Source organism: Talpa occidentalis, unplaced genomic scaffold (genome assembly GCF_014898055.3).
Source record: "Talpa occidentalis isolate TD23 unplaced genomic scaffold, MPIMG_talOcc4v2.1 talOcc4.2, whole genome shotgun sequence".
Taxonomy (NCBI): Eukaryota; Metazoa; Chordata; class Mammalia; order Eulipotyphla; family Talpidae; genus Talpa; species Talpa occidentalis.
The window spans coordinates 141,710,640-141,717,861 of NW_023602073.1; positions in this window are offsets into that span (position 1 = coordinate 141,710,640).

Here is a 7,222-nt window from a genome sequence, read left to right on the forward strand (position 1 = left end):
GGTCCCAACACAGTTGTGTTTCTTGGCACAGTTTTGCCAAGGTTTTCTTTAAGGTGTGGTTCATTTTTTCAGTTTGTCCAGAAGGCTGTGGTCTCCATGCAGCATGTAATTTTCAGTTGATCTGTAACGCACTGCTTACTGCATGAGTAACGCAGGAGAGGAATGCCGGCCCATTATCACTCTGGATGGAGTTGGGCAACACAAAGCAAGGGATTATCTCCTTCAGCAGCTGTTTTGCAACCTCAGAAGCTTTTTCTGTCTTATTGGGAAATGCTTCCATCCAACCTGAGAATGTGTCCACAAAAACCAGTAGGTATTTGAAACTGCCTGTGGTTCTAGGCATTTCCATAAAGTCCATTTGCCAGTCCTCAAAAGGGCACTTGCACTGATATTGAACCCCAGTGGTTTTAGGGTGTGAGTCAGTCTTAGGGTTATTTCTGGCACGGGTGATCCGCTGGACTATTTTATGTAAATATGGGCCCTTCAAATATGGCCACACTGTTTCTATAAGGCATCTCTCCCAGTGTGATCCTTGGTGAAGATGTTTTAGCACCGGATATACCAGGGCCTCCGGGAAGAGTATCATCCTGTGGGTGTTTACTCTCCAAGTCGAGGGGGTCAAACTGAGTAAATCCCCGTACACGGGGTCTCTCCTCATCCCTCGGTGTATTCAGGAGCATACTGAGTCAGGCCCACAAGAGGGATGAGTGCACCTTGGAGAGCAGAACAGGTAGCGGCCTTAGCCACCTGATCAGCTGCCCTGTTGCCCTTTGCCATGTCAGACCCACCCTTTTGGTGGCCAGGACAATGCATCATGGCAACAGCTGATGGTAAAGCTACTGCCTTTAACAGGGCCAGGATTTCTAATGGGTGTTTGATGTCCTTGTTACTGGTGGTAAGGCGGCCTCGCTCCTTCCAAATGGTGCTATGCATGTGGGGAGTCATGAAAGAGTACTTGGAGTCAGTAAATATATTAACTCTTTTACCTTTTGAGAGTTCCAAGTCACGGGTCAGGGCTATTAATTCGGCTTTCTGTGCTGATGTACCTGCCAGAAGAGCCTTGGCTTCTATGGTATTCTGGAGTGTCACCACTGCGTATCCCGCACATCGACGGCCTTGGTCCATGAAGCTGCTGCCATCTGTAAATAGCTCCCACTCTGGATCCGGCAGAGGCTGGTCAGTTAGATCCGGTCGGCTGGCATACACTGTGTCTATGGTTTCTAAACAGTTATGGATTAAATTTTCATCCTCAGGTCCATCTGTATTGCTTGGAAGCAGTGTGGCAGGATTTGGGGAACTAGAAACCTGAAGTTTCACATTTGGTTTGTCTAAGAGCTGCTTGATATTTTCCCATTTGCCCAGCGGTCAACGTAAGTCCACCCTTCTGCTTCAGCAATGTCAAGACCTCGGGGCCTCCCTGGTGGCGCAGGGGTTAAGACACAACCTATGAAGCTATCTGCAGCCACTGCAGCATGAGTTCGATTCCCGGTCGGCCAGGGAGAAACCCACATAGCGGGACAGACCTCTCCTGTCTTGCCCGCGGCTCCCCTCAGCGGTATACTTCGGTCCCTCCGTCCGTCTGCCTGTTCCCTAGAGCAGAACAGGCAGATCTACTGAAATACACTGCTGAGCAGAGCAGTGAGGAGCCACGAGCAGAGCAATGAGATGTCTGCTGCGCCATGTGGGTTGCTCCCTGGCTGGCCGGCTGGCCGGGATCAAACCCGCACTGCAGAGACTGTGGACAGCTTTACAGTGCGGCTCTCACCGCCTGTGCGACCAGGGAGGCCCTTTGCTTACTTTTTTCTTATATCTGGGGCGCTATGTGTAATGAACACCATAGTGATCAGGTGAGTATTTTCTGGAGCATCTGGTTTTATATCCGTGCGGTTGGTTTATGTCTGAATAATTCTTGCAAGGAACTACGAGGAACTGTTGGGGGAAAGGATGTCCTGAGCTAATTCTATACAGGCTTTGTGGACCCCACCCCTACTCCAGACCAAAGCCATCAAGACATTGGGAAAGACAAATCCTGTCACCACCAAAAGGAGGGTTGCTAGGACCTGAGGGTAGAGTTAAGCAGCCAGGGTTGGTATAAAATCAGACACATAGGCCTTGGGGCTCTCTCTCTTGGCTTTCACGGCTCTTGGCTTGCTGCCAGCTCTCAGCGTGCCATTGGGTTTCCAGATCAGCAGAACAGGTAGGACACATTTAAGACTTTATCTCCCTCTTTTCTCCCTGAGTTGTACATTTACTCATTTCCCCTTCCCTTGTAAATAAACCTTTTATTAACCTTTTGTGTGCTCCTGCAGTTGGGTATTAATAAGTCCCTTTTAAGCGCACAGGTGAGGATCCACAGTCAGGCAACCCGTTTTATATCGGGCTTGCCCTGTAACAGATCCTCATTAGCTCCTTGTTCAAGTTGTAATATTTTGTTAAAATTTTTTTGTTTGGGGATTCCCTGCTGCAGTCCTATCAATAAACATTTTTTGTAGAGCTCTAACATCGCCATTCCTCCATTGTTGGGGTCCCATTCTGGATCTACCTCTGGGACAACCATCTCTGGCTCTGGGGATTCTCTGTCCTGTTGGTGGAGATGATCAGCCTCCTCCCTGGCTTTCCTGAATACCATTCTCTGCTCGCCCAGAGACAGCAAAGTTCGTAGCATGGACTGTATGTCTTCCAGTTAGGGCGGTGGGAGAGGAAGATACAGGCAAACAGGTTTGCCATCCTCTTAGGAGCCTGCCTGTATGAGGGAACAGTGTGTCTTCAATTTAGGAAAGAACTCAAGCAAGAGATGAAACTGTGTAAGCTTATGGTTGAGGCCATGTTTAGGCAAAAAACACACCCACAAGAGAGAGCTGTACGCAAGGTAAAAACAGACTATTCAAGACTTGAGACAAAGATTACACTGTGTGTCCTGTGGACCTAGTGCACTTATGGTGACCAACGCAAGGAAAGTTTCTTTGGGCAGACTCACAATCCCTGATCTAGTACATTCTTTCCCATTTTTTTTTATATATATATATATATTTATTTATTTATTTATACAAGCACTGGGGACAGTCAGAAGCACAGGAGGGTGACAGAATTCACCAGAGCCAGAGCAGGGAACAGAACAGGCAGACCGACGAAGTACACTGCTCAGGGGAGCAGCGGGCAGCAGGAGAGGTCTGTGCACCATGTGGGACCCTCACCCAGTGGCCGGGGATCGAACTGGGCTGCAAAGGCTGCGGGCAGCCTCACAACCCAGTGCTCAACTGCTGCGCCACTGGGGAGGCCCTCTTCCCCTTTCTTTAATCTCCTTTCCCTTTCCTTTTTCTCCTCTGCCTTATGCTGTGTATCAATAAAAAGGCCAGGATCTTGCTCTTCAGCAGCATTCTGCATTATGTAGCCTGCTCCACGACTCCCATTTCTTTATCAGTGTGGTGTTGCCCAATGCGACATGAAATGTCATGGCTCCATCATTTTGCTTTTTTTTCTTTCCCTTGGTACGTACAACTTTCAGAGCTCTTGTATTTGAAAGATGGAAGGGTCTGGACTTTGAATTAGTGTCTTATTTTCACTTTTTTCTTTTTAAATCAAAGCAATATAAAGCTACTTGGTTAGACAGAATACATTTAAATTTTAAAAGTTAAAAGAAGGGCAAAATGTGTTAGTTTGGATTTACAAAGGAGCAGGAGCCTAGGTTTGGCCCAAAAGCCCAAACCCCATCACTAAAAATCAACGAGGTGAACTTAACATTCACTCTGAATGGAGCTGCACTGCCCACACCTGCTTGATGGGCAGGAAGGCCATATTTTCTCCCTCAAAAGTAGTTTTTCTATGACCACAATGGAATGATTAACTTCAAAAATAATTTGAGTGTTTCCTTTTCACCTGCCAAGGATTAGGGATGTGAGTGCACCAATGACTTATTAGCTTTAGTTGACTGCTTCTGATCCTAAGAGAGAGCCATGTACATTCTAGGAAATTTGAACAGTAGAATAAAGTAAAATGACCAACAGTCTTGATTTTTCATCCAAAGAGAAGTACTTTTATAAGTTAGTGGACTTTCTTTCCGGTGATTTCCATTATTTTGAATTATGAACTACAACACCCATGTATAAGGGAAGGTCCTATACATGTAGAGTTTAAGAATCTCAAAATGAACTCCCATGAACTGGGAGAAGAAACATACCATCACATATCAACAATTTCTCTGAGTTCGCACCAATAGGTAACCGTTTCAATAGTTGTTTCCCATGTTCTTCACAAGTTATCATATAATGATGTATAATGAAATCTGTCATTAAAACATGGTTTTCATTTTGTCTGGTATTAAAAATAGAAATCAACCCTATTGTATTCATTTTCTATCTAGACTCCTTCACTCAACAAGATGTGGGCAAGATGATCCACAGGATGGGCCTCATGTTGTCAGTGCTGTGTATTATTCTACTGGACGCCAAGTAATTTCTTTTTTTAAAAAAAAGATTTATTTATTTATGCATACAAGAACTGGGGTACAGGCCAGAGGTGTGGGGGGTGAGGGGATTCACCAGAGACAAGAGAGGGGAACAGAACAGGCAGACTGACTGAAGTACACTGCTGAGGGGAGCAGCGGGTGACACAGGAGAGATCTGCTGCACCATGTGGGTAGCTCCCTGGCCTGACTGGGGATCAAATTCATGCTGCAGTGGCTCCGGACAGCTACATAGGCTGTGTCTTAACCCCTTGCGCCACCAGGGAGGCCCAATGCCAAGTAATTTCTCCATTCTGTTCCATATGCACACTAGGTGATTTCATTCATATTTTCTACCTGCTGGAATAGCACTATCTGCAGAGTTTTACATTCCACTGTATTTCACTGGATACTGCAACATTTGATCTGCCTGTGAGAGCTACTGGCCGGTATCCTGGGTTTTCACTGAGATGGTTTCCAATCATTTGTTCCTGTAAAGAAAGTGCCGGGGAACATTTTCACGCATCAAGATTTTATGTGTTCGAAGTCACTCCCCAAACACCCAGCGCCACTTCCATTACTGCCTGGAGCCCCCGGCAGAAGGGGCAGGCGTGGACGCCCAGGAATGAGCGGAGTCCCGGGGTCAGCTCTTCTTTGTGCCGCTTGCTGCATCCAAGCGCCTTCTCCAAGGCTCTGACACCCACACCTCTCCCCGCCCAGCTCCGTCCCCAGCCCCTCGCTGCTCCCCCCGCTCCCGCCTGCCTCCCGCTGGGCCTGCTGCCGCCCCTCGAGCCTCCGTGCTCATCTCCCCTCCCTGCCTCCTCCGCCAGGGCTCGACCCGGGTCCCCTCCTTCTCCGCTTCGGAGGGGGGCTGGGGGGTCCGGTGCCCCCGGGTCTCGTTCTTCTCAGCTTTGGCCCCACCGCCCCTTCGAGCCCCCCCACCTCGGGCAGCTCCTCCCGCGCCCGCTGCCTCCCAGCAGCTTCTCGTTCCTCGGCCCTGACGACCCCGCCCGGGTCTTCCCCCTCTGCCGTCCCGACCGCCGCGAAGGCCAAGGGCCGGGCCCGACGGAAACCCCCGGGCGCCCAGGGACTGGCGGAGGAAGGAGAAGCGGTGGGGCCGAGGGACGGGGCGCAGCGCCCCCTGGTGGCGACGGAGGGAGGTGCGGCCTGAAGATAGAGGAAGGCGGGCGGGGGCCGGCCTGAGGGGGCGGGGGTGGGGGGACCGACTGAGGGAAGCGGGGAGCCAAGCCGGACCCGACCCGACCCGACCCGACCCGGCTTCCCCCTTAGCGAGGCGCAGGGCGGTTTCCCGCAGCCCGCTGAGGCCGCCGCTCGGAGACCCCGACGGGGCCCACCGCGTCCACAGCCCCGGAGCCCCGCCTGGCCGCCGCGGGACGCCGAGGCCACGAAGGCTGTGCGGGCGGTTTCAAGCCGGTCCTGCCCCGGGGAGGCCGGCTGCGGCCGGCAGTGCCCAGGTCGCGCGGGGGCGGGTGGGGTGGAGTGGCCTCGCGTGGTCGCGGGCCGGGGCCGCCCGTCTGGCTGAGCCCCCGCCGACGCCTCGCGGCTCTGGCCTCGCGCAGCTCGCCAAGATGGCGCGCCCGGGCCCGCGGAGCACGTCTCCTCTCCAGTCTGCGGGCCCCGACCCCGGCCCCGACGGTTGAGTGGGCGGCCGAGACCTCCCGTGATCTCGCCCCTCAGGGGCGCTCGGAGGCGAGATGGGGGTGGGGGGCCTCGCGTGGTCGCGGGCCTCAGGCACCCGAGTCCGGCTTGCAAGTCTCCGAGAAGCGGTGGCCGAGATTGGGGGGCGGGGGGCTCGCCCACGTGGCCGGCACAGTATCTGGGGAGACCTGGGTGGGACGCGGTGCGTGGGGTGTCGGTGCAGAGCCGCCCGAGCCCCGCCGGAACTGCCCCGGGCCAGCCCAAGTCCTCTCCCCGGAGCTTTCTGTCCCTCCGGGAATGGCGCCCCCCGCAGACCGGAGCCCTGGCCTGAGGGTGGGTCCCGGCGGGCCCTGCCCCCGCGGGTGGCCGTGCAGGCGTCCGCGGACCCCAGCCTGCCCCTGTCCCTCGGCAGGGCGCCCACACTCCCGCGCGGCCCGGGGTGCGTTCTCGCGTGGAGCAGCCGCCATGCGGATGACACGCGGGCGCTCGTGGGACTGGGGCGCCCAGAGCTTGCAGCCCGCGTCTGTCCACGTGGGTCCCAGCCCCGCGCGTGTCCGCTGGGGTCTTGGGCAGCGGCCGTGCTTGTCGTGCCCACGGGCATCCGTGTCCTTCCCGTGGAGCAGAAGCTCGCACGGAACAATGTAGAAGCCCTGCCCGAAAGGCAGCTCCTCCAGGCCGAGGTCTCCAGGCTGTTGGGTTTTGTTATTTTAAGGCAACTGGCGGCCCAGCCAAGCAGTGGGGAGAGCAGGAGGGGGCTCTGGCGCCGGGTTGATCGGGTTTGCCGGCTGTATTGGCCTGCGAAGGGAGACGCTCTGCGCACGGAGGCAGCAAGGCCTTGCGTCCAGACTTTGCGAGGCAAGACCTAGGCTTTGATTTTGTGATTTTACAATGAGCCAGCCCTCGCTTCAAACAGTTTGTCACTTCCCAAAAATGTTACAAATAAGAGTACCACGTGCGTCAACGTGTCCACACCTCGATATATACCCCAAAGGATTGAAAACAGACGTTCAAGCTCAATTGTGTACACAAATATTAATAGCAGCACTGTTCATCAGAGCCAAGGGTAGAAATGGTGCAAATGTCCACCAGTGGGTGAATGGAGCAGCAGAATGTGGTAGATGC